Source organism: Grammomys surdaster, unplaced genomic scaffold, assembly GCF_004785775.1.
Source record: "Grammomys surdaster isolate TR1022 unplaced genomic scaffold, NIH_TR_1.0 366, whole genome shotgun sequence".
Taxonomy (NCBI): Eukaryota; Metazoa; Chordata; class Mammalia; order Rodentia; family Muridae; genus Grammomys; species Grammomys surdaster.
Window position 1 is genome coordinate 187,327 of NW_021604785.1, and position 21,790 is coordinate 209,116.

The following is a 21,790-nucleotide window of genomic DNA, read 5'->3' on the forward strand; positions in this document are numbered from 1 at the left end:
GTGTGTGTGTTTGTACATACTTTTGGAGGCCATAGATCAGAGCCAATCTTTACTCTGTTTTATCAGACACTGTCTCACACTCAACGAGACACTAGCCTATTCCTCTAAGCTGGCTGAATAGCAAAAAACTCTAGGAATCCTTCTGTTTCTGCCTCTCCAGTGCTTGGATTGACAGATCTCTGCTCAGTGACTGCCTTTTCACACAGGTATTGGGGATCTATACTCTGTGCTCATGTTAGCGAACAAGTACTTTACCAACAACTTATCTGTCTCCCTGACCTGGACATTTCCCCATTCTTACTTTTTATTCTTGTGTATGCTATGGCGTGTATGTGTAGGTCAGAGAAAAGCCTCAGGCCTCGGGCCTCACCTTTCACACTGTTTGAGAGAAATTCTCTCATTATTGTTTATTTCTTCATCTGTTTTCATGACTAGATAAGCCTGGCAATCTAGCCTGCAAGCTTCTGAGGACTCTTCCATTTTCTTCTTTCATCTTAGCACAGGACGGCTGGCATGGTAGACACATATACCATGTCTGGCTTTTAAGTGAGCACCATGGAGTTGAATTCAGGCCCTCACATTTGCACAGCAAGTGAATTACCTACCCAACCATCTCCCCGACACCAAACATTCCCTATTGTTAAAGTACAGTTTACTTAATCCACTGTAGCCAAATTGCTTTCATAACTCATAACAAAACCCTAACTATCCAGCACAGATGGATTGCCACACAGCTGGATGCCATTGCGTCACTGATGTGTCCAGGCTGGGCTCGGCACATCTGGCCATTGTCAGGCAAGCAAATGATTTGGGGAAGAAGGGACTATGTGTAAGGATCAAGATGATCAAAAGAGAATACTGTTGTGTTGGAGAAAGCTTCCTGTCTGCTGCACGAAGGGGAGCCTCCGACCACGAGAACTGTGAGATTCTCCACAGTGGCGGAGTGATGGCCTCTCACAAGGGGAAGAACTTGGGGAATGGGCTAGATTGAGCCACTTCATCAGGTAATGGTAGGAGAAGGTCTTATGTGGATGTTTTGCACATCCTCATGTGCAAAGCTTGGCAAAGGCCAAGCACTTCAGGGAGGACACAGGCTTGTGTGAGGTGGAAAGAAAAATGTCTCTCTTACCCTTTAAGTTCACTGTACGGGGCTTCCAAACTAAAGAAATGGAAGTTGTATTGACTAAATAAAACATATATTTACAGATGCATCTCATGTGAGGATAGGCGTGTTCCTCTCTGACCGACTCAAAGGGGAACTTGAGCTCTGTGGAAAGGTAGAAAGGCTTCTGCAATTGCAACAGGGCTTTGGAGGAGCATATGAGAGATAAGAAAGCATGACTTCATCTCTACAGGTGAGTTTTCAGCCCTCATCCTGGCTGTGAGTATTCCTGTAGAGGAGGCCCATGGCAGGCTCGCCCCAGCAGCTCTCACAGTCACAGCTATGGCAACTACATTTCCCAGAAGCTCCTGCTCACTAGACGGTCAGTAAAGCTCCCAGGAGGTTTCTCTCTGTATCTATTATGTCTGAAATCTCTTCAGATGAAATATTCGTTCCAATTCTGGGATCCTTAGACTAAACTTGACCAGGCTAGATCTGAACATTTATCAAGGTATTTGATTAAAAACAAGAGGTTTGTTTAAACAGCAAACAGCAAGGTGGATTCTTTTGAGATGAGTCCCATCACAGCACTAAGGGATCGAGATATGACAGGTCTTGGGTGATAAGCATCACTGATATTCAGGTACTCTTAGAAGTGGGTGTGGTTAGTGGGGCAACCATCCATCCATCTCACAAATGCTCCAGACCCAAGGCCATTTCATTTACTTTTGAGGAAAACCCTCTGAAGATGACATCCTCCTTTCTTCTGACTCTGGAGTCCCTGTCTGACTCTTACCTAAGGAGCCTGCCCACATCACATCTGTTGACCACCTCTAAGGTAGGTGTCATAGCAAAGAGGAAGGAGCCCCTCAGAACCGAATGTCAATGGGGTTGGTAGAATAAAATTTAAGAAAGCGTTATAGGACTTTGTAGCTGGTTTCTGCTACTTTATGAATTCTACTTTTTCCCAACCTTTATCCCCACACCCTCCACACCCCCCACATCCCATCTTACCCCATAACCCTAGATAGGAGAAAAACAAGGAGAGAGGGGGAGAGAACAGTTAGGAAAATCCCTGAATCTAATTTCTTTCCTTTTGTCCTTCTTTGACCAAGGTACTACAAATCACAAACAATCTGCCTAAATGAGTAACAACCATCCACCCTGCTTCTCAGGGCCCTTGTATTTATGTACCTTCTGGAAAGTTCCCAGAATCCCAAACATTACACAATTGCAGACATTTTCTGCAGCTGGCAAAAGCAGCTTTTGCTAGAGCAGGAAGCAAATCATAATCAGGTGCTAGAGACCATCCAGAGCAGCTCTGCATCCCTACATATCTGAGATTAAAACAAAAGTACATTCTTATAATACTTCTGTGTCTTTTAAAAGAACCCAAAATTCCAGAATTCTCAAAAATGTCACAAAAGGACTCTTGGGCACTGATCTTCCACAGGGATAAAGATGTGTGACTAGGAGAAGCACAGACTGCAGGCTTTCCTTAGTAAGGTCACCATGTAGAGACTGCTAACCCTTGTTGTCCCTGGGACTATAAAATGGAGTCTGCTGACTTTCCCAGTGGACAAACATTGGTGTGGGAGATTCAGGGAAGCACTCAGTCTCTCATCTGAGTCAGGATAGGCTCTCTACTTTTTTTCTTACAAGCAAATGCCTCATGGGTGAATTCTAGGTCTTTCTACTGACTGTTCTTTGTCCAAGCCATATGATCACTGATATCTCTGGGAAAGACTCTGAGATACAGGGATTGGATACTTGGAGATAGTCTGTGGAAGGAGCGAGCTACTGGGAGAGCAAATCCAGAAGCTTTGGGTAGCTGGCATTGGGGCTGGGCAAGACTAGGATGAAGGAAAGTCTGGAGGATGAGACCAACATCCAAACAAAGGAGAAAGCTATGCCCAGTTCAGTAGTGCTTACCCATCACAGAACAGCTGAAGGGTTGAAGGCCACAGCCCACCTAGGCTAGCCTAGCATCAGGGAACAGGGGGTGGGAATAGAGGAGGAAGCCAGAGCCAAGGTGACTTAGAGAGTAGTCTTTCTCCTCCACTGAATATGTCCAGAGTGGAATTGGCAGGCTACCCCTGTTCCTAGGACACTTGCAACATGCTCTAGTTTCTTTCATGATAAACACCAAGACTAAAAGCAACTTTGTGGAGGATAGGGTTTATTTCATTTTAAAATTTTCATCATAAAGGGAAATCTGAACAAGAATCTGGAGGCAGGAACTGGAGTAGAGGCCAAGGTGGCATGCTGTTCACTAGCTGGCTCACAAAGCACACTCAGCCTTCTCTTTCATATAACCCAGAACCACCAACCAAAGGGTGACACCGCCCACAGTGGGCTGGACCTTCCCTCATCAATATTAAATAAAGAAAATGAGAAAAGATCCTACAGAGTCACCCATCTGGCAGCCAAGACAAGCTAATGGGAGCGTCTCAATTAAGGTTCCCCTCTACCTGAATGACTCTAGCTTGTGTCAAATTGACAAAAAAAAAAAAGTAACCAGCGTACAGCATATTCTTTATGGCTGTCAAAACCAGCTTTGTTCCCTTGCATGGCACTACTGCTTATTGCAGGCTGACATGACTTCCTTGAAGGCCTTTAAGCAGATCTGAAGTTGGTAATTTCTGGTTGGTGATCCCAACTCTCTAGAGAGATGCCTTAAGCAGAAGAAGCAAAGGGGCAGAGTTCAAGTGTATCACTTTGGGGTCCAGAGGGCATAGCAACCCTAACTTTAATTTTCCATATTAGAATTTTTCCACCTTCTGCTTCAGTGGATGGGCAGGCAGGCATGCCCCCTGGGGATTGGCAGTGGTGAGGGTAAGTGCCGGCTCATCATTCTGTCAAGTTGCATTCAGATCAGATCAGAAGGTTGCAGAACCGACTTTCTCTCCTGTGCCTGGTCTCATGGGTGGCTTCATCATTTATGGCTTGACAGTTTAGTTTTTGATTACAAGCTTTAGACTAGATATCAGTGAAGAATAAAGATTGGATGATTGGAACAAAATACAAACAACTTTTATCTCCGCCAAGCGCAAACAAGTTGATTGGGGAAGTTTTCTGTTGTATGTCTCAGGAGCAATCACTCTGGGAATTAGGGGTTTCAGCTTTGCTTCTCAAAGCTGATGGGCTGGTGGAAGGGCCAAGTGTGAGACAGCCCTAAACCTGGGCTCTTAAATTGCACATCTCACTATGAGTTCTGGCTCTGACGCAAGAAGGGCAAAAAAATGGTATGCTTTTCCAGAGCCTCTGTGGTCATAGGAGAAGGAATGCAGGGACAAGAGAGAAGAGAAGCTTCCTCATCTCCTGGAAAAATAGGGTTGAAACTGATGTGGAGAGAGATGCAAGCATGAAATCACCCCCACCCAAGGGCAGAAAGAGTGGAACACAGGACCACACAGCAAGACAGCAACACAGGCACTGTGGTAGCAAGCATGGCCCTGCCTTTGTCAAGAACCACAGGGTCATAGTAACTGTCTGTTCCTCAGCCAGGGAGAGATGCTCACAAAAGGCTAGAGACAAGGGCAAGTGTCTGAGGAAAAGTACTCAGGAGTCTAATCGGCTGGCTCCAAGGCTGGGAGGGCATAGCTGATGTCACTGAAGCCATACCTGCCAGCCATCTCTGTCCCAGGTTGGGTGGGAGAGCACAGTCTTGGGATGTCCACACCTAGACTGCCCATGAGGTAAGTACTGGAAGATGGATGTGACTGTGGCTCATGGACCATTTCAAGCTCCACAAGGAAATTATCATTACTGAGGTCTTAAGGGATCCTTCCTGGCTTCTGTCCCAGTTTCCTTGAACTTTGAATTCTCCAGATCAGAATACCTGCATCACTAGCTAGCATCCTTGGTTCTTCACTGACCCCCAAAGGGCCCTTGCTCCCCAAAAGATCACACTTAAAAGCATAGCAATGTGCATTCTGTTCCTAAGTTGGTCCAAAGTTTTCACTTGCCCACCCAGTCAAATCCTCTTGACAGATCTGGCCAATGCTGATTTTAGCTGTGAAAGAAGAGTGATGGGCTGGGAGGCACTGGTCAGCATTACCACCTATGCTTTCAATAGGTCTGTTTCACAGATCCTCCATGTCTGACTCATGTGTCTTCAGGGTTGGGTCTGCATCTAATCTTCTATGATGATGTGGCTTCTGGGGTAGCAAGAAGCAGATGTGTTCTACTGCTTTCCCCACATTTTAAAAAAGTTCTTTGAATATGTTCTGATGTATGCATAGGTCCTTCTCTGCCTTTGAGTTTGGGTGGTCTGATGAGGAACAATGAGCCCAACAGGGCCCGGGGTCCAGCAGCCTAGGCTTGGAGGAGGTTCTAGATCCTGTCAGTCTTCCCCCTCAGTGAGTTTAGGAGACACCTTTACTGCTTCATGAGGCTCCAGCAGAAACATAAGATTCACTGTGTAACTACCGTTCCCCGATGAGGCAGAGTCCTTTAGAGTAATTTTGTCGGTCTGTGCATCATGTGTGAGTGAGCGCGAGGTAGATGAGGAAGCTGTGGTGAAATTCCAGTAAATGTGGAGTTAACACATTAAAATCTGTACACTGTAGGTGGTAAGCATGGGGCGGGCAGGCTAAGAAGAGGAGCCATAAGGAAACAGTCAGTATCGAGGGAGGGCTAAGCTAAGAACATGGATTTACATTTTCTCCACTCAGCCCAGGAATCCTCTTTGCTCATTCAGAGACTGGAGAAGCCTCAAGCATCTCCCAAAGCAAACTGCTTTCTTATTAAGCACTAAGGTGCCCACCTTATTAAGCACCAAGGCCTCAGTATCTTACAGGAAACTCGGCAGTTCTCAGTATTCATGATGCTGCCTCATTCTTAAAGATGAATTGGGAAGTGAGTCATAGAAATACAACTCAGAAAGTAAGATGGGGATGGGCATATACAGCTAACATGTGGATACCTGGAAAACACAAAAGGAGACTAGGGGCAGTATAGCGGCCAACCTGCAGTGTGAGCTATAGTCTCAGCCCTGTCACCATAAGGCTGGTATGGTCTCTGGGGACCTCTTGCCTCTGTCTCAGCTAACCATGATGTGTCCCTAAGTACTAGTGTTTTGTGGCACCTTAGATTTGGCAGGTACAAACGAAAGCATTATGGCAGCTATGGACTGGATTCTGTAAGAAAGTAAATACTTCCTTGTTTTATGACCCCCTGCTTGGGCTTGATACTGGGTAGTCAAGCAGTTAAATATGGTTAGCCAAGGAAAGCTGCAGCTGTGCTCCAGTAGCTGTGTCTCCTGAAAGTCCAGTCCCACACGTCACTTTGTGGTTAAACACTCTTGAAGCTGCAGTCAAACTGTTCCCACTATATCAGAAACCAGGGCATCAGGGAATTCTCTCATACATGGATACTTAACAAAGGGTCTACGTCTTCAAAAGACCTGTTTCCTTATATCACTGAAGTATCATTTTAATCTCCTCTTTTTGTGGGCTTTCCGAGAGGATCATTCAAAGAAATACCCTAAAAGGAATATTGACTCTGCCATGATGAAGGGAAGTGGGTCACTTTATCTTACAAATATGGCCACCTACTACACACACACACACACACAATCTCTAAACACATGAACCTTGAGACTGCTCCTCCCTTTGAAGTAGCCCACTCCAGCCTCTCTTTGGAGTGTTTACTTTGCTGAATAAACTATTTAAACTGTCCATGACTCTTGACTGAACTGAATTACGTTTTTCAGTGGGACAGAGCTGAGAGGTACCCCCACCTTCCACAACAGGTTAATAACAGGGTTTCACACTGGCAAGAGTTAAGAGGGAGGAAGAAGAGAGGTCACAAGTTGTGTCCCTGGCCCTTGCTGCCTGCCTGTGATCCTGTAATGAACCTGTGGCTGTGACCCTATTGGGAAGCACCTTTGTTCTCAGTTGAGATCTTATGTGTTGTCCTCTCTTTCTTCTCAGGTTCACAGATGTAAAGACTTGGTACAGTTTCTACACATGAGAATGGTACTATTCTCTGGCTCAGGAGGTCTCTGCACCCTGTGATTAACCCTTGACTGTCTTTCTGAGGCCACATTCTCTTTCCTGCTATGTTTCTGGCTGACATAGTATCCAGCTAGCAACTGCCCCTCTAGCTTTGTCTGACTCTGCTTTTTCCATCCCCCCCCCCTCATTTATTTTTATTTTCTTTTTCATATTTTGAGATTATAATTCAATTATAGTATTTATACCTTTCTCTTCTTCCCTTATATGCCATATCTGTTCTCCTTCTAATTCATAGCCTCTCTTTTATTTCATTGCTATTGCATGTATATGTGTATATGCACATATATTCCTAAACATAACCTGTTCAGTCTGCATAATGTTACTTGCATGTATGTTTTCAAAGCTGATCTTTTGGCACTGTACAACCAATTGGTGTGCTTTTCCATGGGGAACACCACCCCTCCTGATCCCAGCTTTCCTAAGTTGCCTGCAGTTTTTTGTGTTGAGTTGAGGCCTGTGGGCTTCTCCCCATCTAGTTTGGAAGGTTCATTCGTGTCATCCTTGTTCAGCTCACATTTGACCTGTATGATAGTAAGAGTTAATGGGGTTCTTTTTTAAATAGTGTACAGAATACAGCATAGCCACCACCCATCACGACCTCAGCAATTCATTTGCCTCCTACAGCAGTGGGGCTGCTGTTCATGGTACTGAAGCTCCCCTCAGTGTTCGGTCAGAAGTAGTTTAGAGGAGTATCCCTGTGCCTTTGGTACTTCACATGTATGACCTGCTATGATGCTGCCTCCACCTCCTGTCTGCTAGGCACTGTTCCCATGGCTGTCCAATTTGAAAAAGTAGGATTTTGCATAGACAGGGATGCCTCCCAAAAGTACATCAAACTCTCAGCTTCTTGGAATCATAAATGTAGATCCTGAGAAGGGGACACACACACACACACACACACACACACACACCACTTCTTCTGTCTCCTTAGGGCTCTTAAATTGCATGAACAAATACACCAGACTCCAAGGAGCCATTTCTTCCACACTAGAATCCCACAGTCTGCAAACCCATCCAGGACACAGAGGTATCTTGATAACACAGGGAAGAGGTCCCACCTACCCAAGTCTCATTAGCGTTAGAGTGGCTTGCTAATTACACCACTTTCCCAGACGTCTCTACAAATTGCTCAAGCCTCCCTTAGAAAGAAATCTTGTGCCATTTAGTTAGAGTGATGATATTCTTATGAATAAAATAATTATAAATATATGCAAATGAAATATAACAATCCATTAACAAAAATCACACCCTTGTCTCTCTCCACTCTATGTGTGAAACACTGAGTGTTGTGATGCCATCAGAGACATCACTAGTCATCACTAAAAACCCACAGAACGGGTACTGAGCATCTGGGCCAGGCTTTCTTCATCGTGCAAGCAGTAGAACATTCGATTTCCCACAAGCCAAGAAAGATTCAAACTTCAGGTCCAAATTTGAGGAAATAAAGCTCTATCTAAGATCAGACACTAACTTGGTGATCTACTTCATCCTCAGAGACAGCTATACAGTAGGGTGTGAGAAATAAAAAGGATATAGAATTCTGGACAGCAGCACACAGTTCAGCAGTGGCAGAAATCTGAAATACAAGTTATTTGACCATCCCCAAGGATGTGAAGGTTAGGATCTAGATATTGCTGTGACTAAGCAATAAAGCAAATGTCATTGTGATGAGCTATATCCAAATATATCCAAAGCTGTAGAAAGCATGCCAGCACCTTCGTTTACAGGAAGAAAGGAGTTAGATGGGTGCCTTTACACATGGCTACAAATGAAAGTTCTAGAAGGGCAGGCAGGCATGTGGAAAGGTTGGGACAAACTTTCCAAGGCTTCCAGGAGGAGTGAGGCTGGTTGCAGAAGAACACACTATTTTTTTTTTTAACCAGAGCCATGTAGAATTCCTTTTTGAATCAGAGTTTCTATGCATACTGCAGAAACCATGGGTTCCATAGGAATAGTGCCAGTATGGACCAGGCCCAGCTTCCCCAAACCCATCTGGATCCTCACCTTCTCTATGATCCCTGCATGATGTCTTTTCCTCTGGGGTATTGCCTGCCTCTCTGCCTGACACTGCCATACTCTATGGTCTGTATTGTTTTCCAGGGCTGGGACAAAATTCCTGACAAGAGTAACTTGAGGAAGGAGGAATTCATTTTTCACAACAGTTTGAAGGTGGAGAACTATAAAGATGGCAATGTGAAGCAACTAGTCAAGTTTTGTCTACAATCAAGGAACAGAGAAATCAGTGCTGCCTCTCAGCTTGCTTTCTTCTCTGAATCAGTCTCCTCTGAAGTCTGACCCCAGTCCAGAAAGTCGTGCTGCCCACATTTAGTGTGAGTCTTCATTCCTAGTTAAACCATTCTGGAAACACCCTCAGACACACTCAGCGTTTATAAATCCCATCAACCTAACAATCGAGTTAACCATTACAGTTTCTCCTGGATTCTTCATCACTACTACACACACTCTCAAATCATACTCTGCTCCTGGCCAGAAGCATGAACTCCCATCATCCAGTTGCAGCCACTCTCTCCAGCACTGGCTTTTCAGCCTTTGATATGACCACAGGCTCTTACTCTCAAAGCTTCACTTCCTCCTATCCTAGGACTTTTTGTTTGTTTGTTTTCTACAATCTTTTCTGTGCATACCCTCACCATCCCTGGTCTTTGTTGTGCTATTCAGATCCATTTCAAGACAGCTTAGATCAAGATCTCGGCTCACTTCCTGCTGATTACCTGTGAAATGTGTTATACAGCAGCAGCTGGTTCTATGAACCTAAGCTTTCTAGTATCCACGCTTCCCCCACGCTGTCAGAAATCTAGACTGTTTTCTATTTTGCATGTTTATCCTGCCCTCCTGATAATTATTGAAACTCCTCCTACCTTCTGAAGATTCCAGCAACACCTGTCTCATGACATCCAGCTGCTTTCCCTTTCTGTTAATCAAGAAATTAGAAGCAACCGGGGTAGAATGTCCATTCTCTCCACACAGCATCTGTCCAATGTGTTTCCATGTTCTTAATCTTCTCTATCTGTCCCAACCCAAGATTTCTCATCTACTCAAGGCCATGGCTACATCCCTTCTCCCCCTCTCTTCAGCACTGTCAGACTCTTCTCCTCGATGCTTCTGCAGAAGGCACACAGTATGTGGTTATTTTTCCCTTTGTGGGTAGAGGAGAACACTTCCCATTCCTTCTTGCATCTACTCTCCATCTCCCTCCTTCTCAATCCTATACAACTCTCTGAAAGTTAAATTTGCCCTAGTTTGTCTCTCTGTTGGAGGTTTGGCTATGGTCCATGGCTGATGCTGTATTCACCCCAATGTAATAGAAAGAAAAACAATGGTAGCATATGCTTGAGAATTCCATATCACCCTGATGCCTAAACTCCAAACCAAAAGACCAATAACTCTACATGCAAAATCATCAGTAGCTCATGTGGGCTTCTGACCACCAAAAATTCCAACTATTTCTCCTTCATCATCATTAGATTTAATGACTGTAGACCAAGCATCTCTCTCTTGGGTTTTCTAACTTGACTTTTGGTGTCATCTCTTTCTGTAGAGTACCTAGACTGAAGCAGTGAACTAATGAATCTAAGCCTGAATCTCTGGTTTCATCAACCACTGCCTTCCCATCTTACCTAGAATGACTGCCAAGTGCCCCACCTCCATGACCCAGGGCTACTGGGTTCAACAACTTGGCTTCCACCCACTTCTAAAATGATGTCTCACACTTGCATACCACTAGATACAGTATCACAGCTGCTATCAGCCTCTTTTTAAACCTAAAACAGACCAAACCCATGTCAACTCAGCTTCTGTAGGCCTATGGAAGGCTTTTCGCCCACTAGCCCCAGGTGTCCTCCGTCTTAGTGTTCTATCTGAACTCAGTCACCCCTCTTCAAGAGGTTTCATTGACTCCATGATGAGTATGTATCCTCCATCACTACCTCCCCTGGAGTTTCATTAACAATTCATGGTACGTACCTAACAATCATTACCCATCCTGGACCCTGTTTGAGTATTCATGGTGGGCACCTATTGCCAATAGTGCCCATCCTGAAGCTTGTTTAACTACCCACTTTGTTGCCACTAGTAAGGTCTGGCTTATTTCTCCATCCTCAAGAGACAATAATATCTATGGGGGGCAGTTATTGTGCATCCTCTGCTCACCAACACCTCAATAGTATTCTAAACAGCATGCCTTAGGTAAACCCACATGGAGGAAATGGGACTATGGGGCATGTTTTTGTCTTTCTCTAGGTATCCTTTTCTGCTCCAGTGTTTCATAAGATCATCTTTTCATTCTCAAAACTTCCATGCAAGAGGACCCATTACTGTTCAACTGTATCAGTGAGAATATCGAACCCACAAAAAAGCATGTGACATGTCCATATCCCAGGAACAAGTTGGTGGCAACACCATTACAGCATCCCAGTTCTAATGAGCTGTCATTCAAGCAGGCTTGTAGTTCACCTGAGCACAGGAAATGAGGGAAGCAAGTATCTGTTCCTACCTTTGATTCATTTTCCTCCCTGAAGCCTCAAAACCAGAGACGACAGCTCAACAATCCAGTTGCCAACCCGGAACAAAGCACAATATGCCAAGGAAAATAATTTCAATTTATGTCCAAATGGTTTAAAGCTTGGCTGCCAGGTCTTACGCCATACTGATCAAAGCACTGTAAGTACATGTTATCCTAAAAAGTAGCATCTCCACTTCAAAATTCAGGGCTTAAAAGTGCACCTTAAAATTCTTTCTCAATACTGTGTGGCTTCATGGATGGGACACTGGGAAATCAATGTTATCTTGTTCAGTGTGACCTAGAAACACAGTTGCACAAAGCTCTCCTCCACTTCCTTGAGCCTCGCGCAATTACTTCCCCAGGAATATGTGTTTTGACAGCTTGAAGAGCTGTACTATATTTTATCATGCTAATCAAATAATGCCTTGCAGAGAGCAATGGTGTCTCAATATTTTAATCCTACTCTCAGACTGTTGTAAACTCGTTCCATGGAGAACTCGCTGTCAGTTGACACCGCTGTATCTGAAGAACCAGGCAATCACACAGAAGGTGTCCGCACCCCTCTTTCTCTTCCTCGGTAGTTTGCATGTGTCATAAGATCCCTGATACAGAAACAGGTATGCTCAGCACCCCCTGGAGCCATAACATCTCTCATGCATTTCTGCTTCTCTCCACTGACAGCGTCTCAGTATACAAGGCTTGCCGCCATCTTATAAGAAGGGAGCACTGTGCCTTCTCCTGTGCCTGAGGGCATTTAGGTCAGTGTTATACCAGAATGGCTCACTGAACTGATTCCACATGGTAGCCTATCCGACATGTCACCCTGGTTACAAGTTCTGAGAGTGGATCTGCAAGGCTTGCCAGGGACAAATATGATTCCAGGTACTGAGCATGCTGAAAAGGTCACTGAGGGCTGACAGCTCCTCATCCTAAGTGGTTGTGCTCTGTCTGGTCAGTGGCCTCACTCCTTCTCTGACTTCTGAGGTCCTTTCTTCCCTGAAGAGACACATTAGGTTAAGTGCACTCAGGTGACAGTCAGTGGTTTGAAAAGGACAAGTCAACACAATTTCCTTCTAACCCATTTTTCTTGTTCCTATCAGAGAAAGAAGAAAAAAAAAAGCAGATCCTTCAGGAAGGACAGTGACTGCACTCTCACAGGCCTGCAGCTGCTAGCCAGGATATAGTCTTTGATGGTGAAGGAGTTGCCTCTCCCAAAGCTTCCCACTCTTCCTCCACATCATCCTTCTGTAAGAACACAACTATTTCTCTTAAGGTGTGCTCAACCTTGATTGCCAAGAGCTTGAGATTTCAGTTCCTAATTACTAAATTAATTACTTCTCAATACAGCCGCTTGTTGCCTCAACAGATAAGCTCTGCTGTTTTAAATGAGGGAATGGGTGAGTGTGTTTCAGCACTTGTGAGATCTCCCTTTCTGGCACTCTTCCGGAGCTGCTGGTTCTTGAACTGGAGGTGGGAGTCTACTGAGAACACCACTTTATTTGCTTTATTCAACCTTTTCTGCAGACCCACTGTGATATCCCTCTTTTTTTGAAAGTGTAGGTATGTGTTACAGGTAATTTTAAACCACCCAACATGGCAACTGAACTTTGCAAGAACTTATTCATAAGCTACGAGAACACTTCGCAGAACTCTGCAAGAAAATGTTCATAACCACTGAGAAGCTGCATCTCCAGCTCCTGGTAATTTTTTAAAATTCTATTGTCTAGCATGGACTGAATAGCCCCCAACTCATTGAAACTGTTTAGAACTCAGTGATTTGTCCCTCGTTTTATTTTCAGCTCTAGAAGTATTACGCGCCTGGCTGGCCAGTGTCCACATCTCTAGGGTACTCCAAGAGAGGCAATGGCAAGCACCTCTCACCGCAATGCTTTCACGCCTCGATGCTACCTCCAGTGATACATACAGGATGAAGAAAGTTTAGAGCGGCTCTACCTTGGGCTCTGAATAGAAATGTCATGGGACTTTCAGGCCATCCTCACTCAATGACGACACAGCTGGGTGGGACAGGTGCATCTCTACAGATACTTCCCAGAACAGGATGTCACAGTCTGCATAAGGATCAGATGGGTCTCCATGGACAGAGAAGGAGGCACGAGCAGCCCCGCAACCCCTCAGAAGACCTGGGAGAGAGGTGATTATAGCCAACCACTTCCATATAGAGCTGGCAGTGAGTTGACACATAAGTGAGTTGACCATTTCCCTTGTGAAAAGGAGGCCCTGACTATTGACTAATGACCTCTGACCCTATCTTCCTGGCTTTCCAGTGCCTCAACCACCTTTATCAACATCCTGACTGTTGACCCTGGTGCCTCTGCCTTTTTCCCATGAAGTCTGGCCCAGAGCCAAGAACCATCAGACATATCACCATCCACATGTGTTCCTATCTGAGGATGACCAATGTTTGATATAGTCATGGCAGTCTTAGGGAGTACTTGGTGGGCACTGTGGCTCAAGGCAGACATTTAGCATGTGAACAAAGCAGGGTGCTGGGCAGCCCTGTCCAGCTGTCTTCTCTCTTCCACATGTTTACAATCTTGGGCCATGAGTTTTGTCTATAAATACCGTTACATCTGGCTGAGCCAGTGGCAAGAGCACAGTCACTTCAGAGTTGAAGAAGTAAACCTGAGCTGCCTGTCCTCCAGCAGGGTCTAACTAACTCTGCTGGGCATCCCCGTGATCCCTCTGGGAACAGGAATTCTGGCTCTACTCTGAGAAAATCTCTGAAGCGTTGTCTTCTGGCATCTGTTCCCACTCCTAAGGAATCACTCCTCTGTTTCTTTGGAGACTGTGATGAATCTTTCAGTTGGGGCCAGAGTGTTCTCTCTACACCTGGGCCTGATCCCTGGAGGAGGTTGCTTGGCCACTGGAACAGCCAAGCCTTAGAAAAAATTTCTAAGGGCTTTGACATTCACTTTGGAACTCCAGAACCATCTTTATGATGTGCCTACTATGTGCCGGATCAGAGCTGCTACCCTGAGTTGGACCTCCAGAGGGTACTCACCAGTGATGCTTGCAGCTTCCTAGTTGCCATTCTAGGGTCGAAGAATGGCTGGAACATGAGAAGAGTCATCCAAGCTCTGCTTCTGATCCAGGCCAGGTGAACCAGAGCTGTACCTGTGTCCATGACAGAATCCTTTCAGCAAATCAGCTCCCTAAAACACAGCTAAGCTCTGTCATCACCCAAGTTGTACTTTGGTATTGCTTTGGGCCAACAGTGACATCAAGACTCTGCTTCTAGCAAGAATAATGTGGCAGTGAGCTGCCAGAAAACCTGTCTTCTGGAAGCTCAGAGATAAGCACACAGTGGGGGCTGGGGAGGTGCACACAAAGGGAGCAGTGGCCGCTTTCACTTTATTCACTGGTAACAGTGACTCTGTTAACAACGTTTGCATTTTATCCTCAGGAATCCCTGGAAAAAAGCAGGTAATGCCTTCATTTTACACTGGGGGAAGAAGGGGCTTAGAGCTGCAGAGGTCTTCAGTCAGCAGTCACACTGTCTCTGTGGGAGATGAGCTGGATCTGAACCAATCCTGAGATGTCTGCTCTCACCAGCTGGCTCCCCCCAACAGAACCCTGCACCATGGTGACTCAGGCACCACTGTACCCTGCACCATGGTGACTCAGGCACTACTGTACTCAAAAGTTAAGCCTCCTCGTTAAGTTGCTTTGGTATCTGAGCATTAGTGCAGGAGAAAACTGTTGGAAAATATGAAATAACTTTGATGAGATGCAACTGTTGTCCTTATTGAGAGCAGAGATTCCTAAAACAAATACAGCCACCCTCGGCTCTTCTCATGCTGCTCCTTGTCAGGAGGCTATTTTTCAGTCCGGTCCACCCAGGGCTCTTACTTGTTCTCTCAGGCCTGCATGGTTGTACAGGGCTCCTCACAGGCATCAGCTCATACTTCAGAACCTTTGCCATCCTGTCAAACCTCTCTGGGAACCTCTGCCTTCTGTGCCCAGTGGTTATGCAAAGAAAGGGTGTGAAAAGGCACACTCCTGCCAGGTCCCCACATGGAAATCCCTGTGAGCTCATAGGGAACAGCCTGATGGGACACTGAGTCTCCTGTCTGCCTCAGAGCCGATAGGAATATGAGGAATGAGCACAGTGATGTTCTGTTCAACTCCCTTTTAATTGAAAATTATGTCTGAAATCATTGCCGATCTGAACCCTGTTTATCTTCCTCCTTTCAGGTTGAGTAGATTTATTCATCCACTCATATTAAAAGCTCTGCGATTTCCCATAAATATGCACAGGTTTCTGTTTGCTTGTACAGTAAATGCCACAAGGATCACAGTGAAATTAAAATGGAACTCAAGGATGGCTGTCCACTAATGATCTATAACACATGAATCATGTCCGTAAGAACCGTCGCCCCAAACATGGCTGCTCCTGTGTAAATGTTTTTCCCCTTCATTCTGAACTGCATAAGGGAGAATCTCCTAATGGATTTATGGCTTATCAGTAAGTTTCAGGGATGCTGCAGATGGATGGCTCCTCTCCAACAGAGTATTCATTTAAGACAATCGACCGCAGTCCAATCCCGCAGTCTATTTGTTTCAGTAAACAGGAGCTCACTTTATTTTTAAGGAAAACATATCACCTTTGCGGATGCAGGTGCTCCACTCCATAGCCCCACTTGAGAAAGAGGTGTTTGTAGAGGCATTTTTAAGTAAAAGTGCCCATTTCATCTCCTAAGTGTTCATTTTCTCCCCCGAGGGTACGACACAGTCTGGAGATGCACGTTTGAATAAAATTAGGTTTATGTTGTAAAGTAAGAGGCTGTCAAGTAGAAGTGTGATTCGGGATGACTTACAAATCAGGTGATGTAATGGCCAGTACACTCAGAATTTCCTCCTCCTCCTCCTCCTCCTCCTCCTCCTCCTCCTCCTCCTCCTCCTCTTGGCAGCTTCAGCAGGAACATGTCAGACAAGCATGCACTCAGGGACCTCAGCTGAGAGCTGTGACTTCCAACTCTTACCAGGCAGCTGGACCATCAGCGCACAACAGCTGAGATGCCATGTTGATGCCTAGTCCCAGGAACTGGATGCTGCCTGGCCCATACCAGCTGCTTAGAAAATAAGTTGTCTGACTTTCCCTGTGTACCAAGACAGTTCTTAGGAGTCCAGGGGGATGTGGCCCTGAGTAGGTACTGGCTCCGCCCAAGCATCACTAGCAAGAATAGTTTCTCCATCTCTCTGATTTTCTGTCTCTGTCTGTGTGTGTGTGTGTGCGTGCGTGCAAAGGAGAGAAAAAGAGGGGGAGAGAGAGAGGTAGAGAGAAAGAGATTTGATCCAATTACTTTGTAAAAAAAAATTCTTCCTAGGAAAGTTTGATTTAAAAATTACTATATTACTAGAGACTGGAGGTAATACCAGAGCAACGGCTTGGCTTCAAATTCCAAGTTGTCACTGCCTAAGAGTGTCGTACTTGCTTCTTTCTGCCTGGAATGGGAGGGGAGTCTCTGTGTGAGTGTTGAGGTTTTTCCCAATTACCAGGACATAAATACAAATGTGGCTAAAACTGCTGTTTCAAGAGGAAGTCCTTCAAAGTATTATTTTAGAAAAAAGAATATGTCTCAAGTAGATAGGTTGCCTTCACACAGGATCGCTCTCAGCAAGCTCAGCTATTCACCATGGCAGTTATCCATCACTATGAAGAACTACATCGATTGCATGCTCACAGGTCCTTTGGTCTGGATGTGGCTTTGGTCTATATTTGGGAAAGAGTATGCCAATGAAGGCCGGTTAGTTAAACACGGGTAAGAGTGTCTTGAGCTCCTATAAACCTAAGGCAGAGGTATATATGAATATGCTATGTATTACCTCAAAGACAGGTAATGTAGGAACAATATAGATGCCAGCCTAAGCCAGGCACGGTCACCACTCTGTACCCCAGATGGAATGAAATATTGTACCCCATCCAGCTGCTGGTACTGCTCATATTTTATAAAACTAAAAAAGGGGAATTGTGCCCTTCCCGGCCTTGAGCAGGCCTGAGAGACCTTGTTTACCACAACAGACCAAGTGATAACGATCTAGGTGGAGCTACCCACCTTGGCTGCACTGAACTTGAAAGAAGAACTGCTCCTGGGCTTGCCTTGAGACATCTCCGGCCATGACCCGTGACCAAGAACGGATTATCCCGCCCATCTCTCCTGGCTGAAACTAGGAAGGGCTTGGGAGGGGCCTTCCCCTTTAAATTGAGAGATGAACATTAAAGCATCGAGCCTTGACCAGGAAAAAAAAAAAGAATATGATAAGCAAAAAGAAATTACCATCATGAAGTTTGCTTTCCAAGAGAAAGTTTTAAGTATCCACCTGTAGATTTCTGCTAAGCGTCAGATGGTTAATTCACTGAAGAAAAATGTCCCTGGGCTTTACTGAGAGACACATCTCTCATGGTCTTTAGCCAGTTTAGCAGAGGAGATGCAGAGGGGAATCCACAACACTGCTTGTCATGTAGCTGGTGCTTCATTGTGGCTTGTGACTTAGTCAAGACTATCTTTGCAAATTTAGAGATGCCCACAGAAGTGAGGGACCCCTCCAAGGTCCAGCTTCATCTGAAGTCTCCAGGGAGGGCCCTGCAGATTCCCACTGATCCCACTATGAGACCACAGCTGATGTGCACAGGACCCTGGCAGATCATGAAATGGTACAAGAAAGGAAATTTGTTCAATGACAGAAGTGGATAGGCTCAGCTCAGTTGCACTTATGTCTGCCCAAATTCTTAATGTCACCCAATACATAAAGACAATTACTGAACCCCCCAATCTTCTTCATGAGGGGAAACAAAAGGCCTCTTTGAACTGAGGGCTGAGATGAGATGTTGTGCAAGAACTATGACTGCCAGGTGTGCTGACACAAACCTAGAAATATCTGAGAAGAGGAACTTTAAATGAGAAAATGTCTCCATAAGATAGTCCTGCAGGCAAATCTGGGGAGGTATTTTCTTGATTAATTGTTGATGATGAGGGAACATCCAGCCCACCATGTATGATGTCACACCTGACCAGGTAGGGTCCTAAGTTGTATAAGAAAGCCGACTGAGCAAGCCAAGAAGAGAAGCAAGCATGTACACAGCACTCCCCCTCTGTTTCAGTTCCTACCTCCAGGTTCTTCCCTTGAGTTCCTGTCCTGATTTCTTTAGATGACAGACTGTGGTATGGAAGTATAAGCTGAAATGAAGCCTCTCTTCTCCAAATTGTCTTTGGTCATGGTGTTTTATCACAGCACTAGAAACCCACGTTAAGATACCAGGTGACTCAGTATCTTCCAACCACTGTGCTGTTCCAGTGGAAAGGTAAGAAACTCCTCCAGGCTTCTATGTTTCCAATCTCTGCGAGCTTTTGCTCACTTGTCCACATAAACCCTCCATTCAGTAGCCATGGAAGCTATCCCCATTTATTGGAAGGAACACATGGTCGCATGTTCTCTCCTTTATGCACGGCAATAGTGGGGGAACTGTTGGGCAAGAAAAAAGGGGAACAGGGAACAGAGGAATGAGACAGGGTGACTAGGAGTGACCATAACCAGGGAGCTTGTATCCATGTTGGGAAAATGTCACCATGGAACCTGTTGGCTTGTTCAGTGAATATGCACTAACCAACAAGAGGATAAAGCCAAGAGTCAATAGCTTCTAGTTTAAAAAGTGATGTGTGAAAGAATTTTAATTATGGCCAATAAATTTCTTTTGAACTATTATAATAACAATAATTTCTACAAGAGAAAAAGAAGAGAGAGAGAGAGAGAGCATACCACTGGCTCACTGGGGTTTTAAACATGGTGCCTGGACTCTCTAGTCACAAGGTCATGTGTCTTGGTTTCTCATCCCACAGTATTGGAGTAGAGACGTAATATGAGATTGCATTAGTGCTACTTTAACTTAATCTCAGACACATGCTTTGGAAAAGTAAAAACCTAGACATGTTATGGGGCTGGAAATGCATCTCAGTGGGAAAGAAGCTGAGTGAATAAGTCCCATCCCAGCATCTCTGGCCAGACATCAAAACAATGAAACCTCTGCCCTTTGGCTCCACAAAGATCCCCTGAAGAAGCATATGCCTGTGCTGGGTCTCATCAGACTCATTGCCTTAAACACATGTATTCTAGCCTTTACACTTCACCTCCTTGGGCACAGAAGAGGCATTTTGTCAGCACATCTCTGTTGAAATTCTGTGAAGAGCTCATCAATGCAATCGCCCCTTGGTTTGCCTCTGCGTTGTCAGAGTGATGGCCTGGGTTATGAACACCCTGTTCCCATCTCCACCTCAGCTCCCTCAGATAGCATGTCTTCATTTTCCTCCTCTCCTCTGTCACCCTGATATTGACCTGTCACAGTGACTACTCACGTCAACTACAGCCTGTCCTTCCCTGGATCCCAGTTCAGTCCCTGCAGTGCACTTCCTGCAGGCAAAAATCTGAGGAGACATGACTGAAACCTACATGGAGCATTCGTTGATATGATACGTTCTAAAATTCCATAGCACGTTGCCTGCGTATTTCAGTAAGGGATCTCAGACTGGACACTGAACACTGTAGAGCCTTGTTCATCCAGCCTGCTAGAGGCAAGACTATTTCACACTAGACTCTGTAGAGTACCATGCATCTGCTTTCTTTAAAGAAGAAAACTTAACTGCACTGTAAATTACAAAGCATAAAGTTCCTCTAACTTTGTGGAAATGTTACTGTAACCCAGTGCCTTAACACTTCAGTCCTCCCAAAAAGAGCCCTCAGGGACATCTGTAATTAAATCCTTGTCCCAGCACCAGATGGGGGCAATAACTAAAGCTGGTTAGTGCTTCTGGGTCTATAGAACTGCCCATTCTGAGCTTCCCCCTTCAACACCATCATGCCACATGGGTTTTCAATCTCTAGAAGTCATGCCTTTAAGGTTTACAGAGGCCGTAAGTTGGTCCCCAGCTTAGTAGTGACCTCCATCCAGTGATATCTAATGTACATTCAGACCTCAAGCATGCTGGCTGCCAACCTTCCTGCCACAGTGTACTATGGCTCATGGGTTGGCTAGCTTTTGTCCATGAAGTCTTAGCTCCCTGTTTTTATGATCTTCAACATGATGTTTTTACTTCTAACTGCTTCACCATCTTTGAACTCACAAACTTGGGCTCTTAGAGGACATCTCCTACCCCATGTTTGTTCTTGCTGAGACCACAATGCACACTAATACTTGCCTGCCCCTGACTGCTTTCTGGACCTCTGCAGTGGGTGGAGTCAACTCAATACGTTGAGCACTGGAACCGACAGTAGCAAGAGCAAGTCCAAAGGCACCATATAAATATGTGTGTGTGTGTGTGTGTGTGTGTGTGTGTGTGTGTGTACCATGGGCCTTGATGTAAAGGAACTAGGAGCCTACACTGAATGAAGACACAGTGACTGTTGGATACACACACTCATGCAGTGACAGCTTCCTGCTGCAGCCTTGGATGCTGTTCCACCTGTAGAAAGTACAGAAAGATCTGGGCCAGTCCAAGCTTGCAACTCTTGAGGCCAATCATGAGTTATGTCACTGGCCTCTGCTCATAGCTAGATGATGTTCAGGGTTCCCAGGGAAGAACTCATGGCACTTGGATTAAGAATCACAAGGTTCATGGTGGGCTCAGGAGGGGACCAGAAGAACAGGCATTCACATTGCTGCTGCAGCTCCACAGAAGGCTTCTGTGTTATATACTTTTTTCATTATTGAGACCAAATATGCTGCAAGAAGCAACTTAAGGGAAGGGTGGCTTATTATGGTTCCAGACCATGACAAGAGAGGGGCATGGCAACAGGAGCCTGGTCCCGTTGAGTGAGTGAATGCTAGTGTTCCTGACACCTGCTTGCTGGGATGCTAGACTTGAGCCTGAAATCAAGGTCAGGCAACAGGAAAAGACTATCCTATATTACAGCTGTCTCCTCTGGATCCTCTAAAGTTATTGGTCCCTTCAGTGTTGTGGGTGCCCAGACTTGGTGGATTCTTATATCTGAAGCTTCCCTGAAGGCTGGTTAGATTGTTGCTCAAACAAAATAATAGGCAAAGTCCTTTCCTGGTTTCTCTGGCCCTGGGAAGAAATGTACTCTTGAGTTGCATCCCCTGTCCTTTCATGGGGCCAGGGAACACACTCCTTG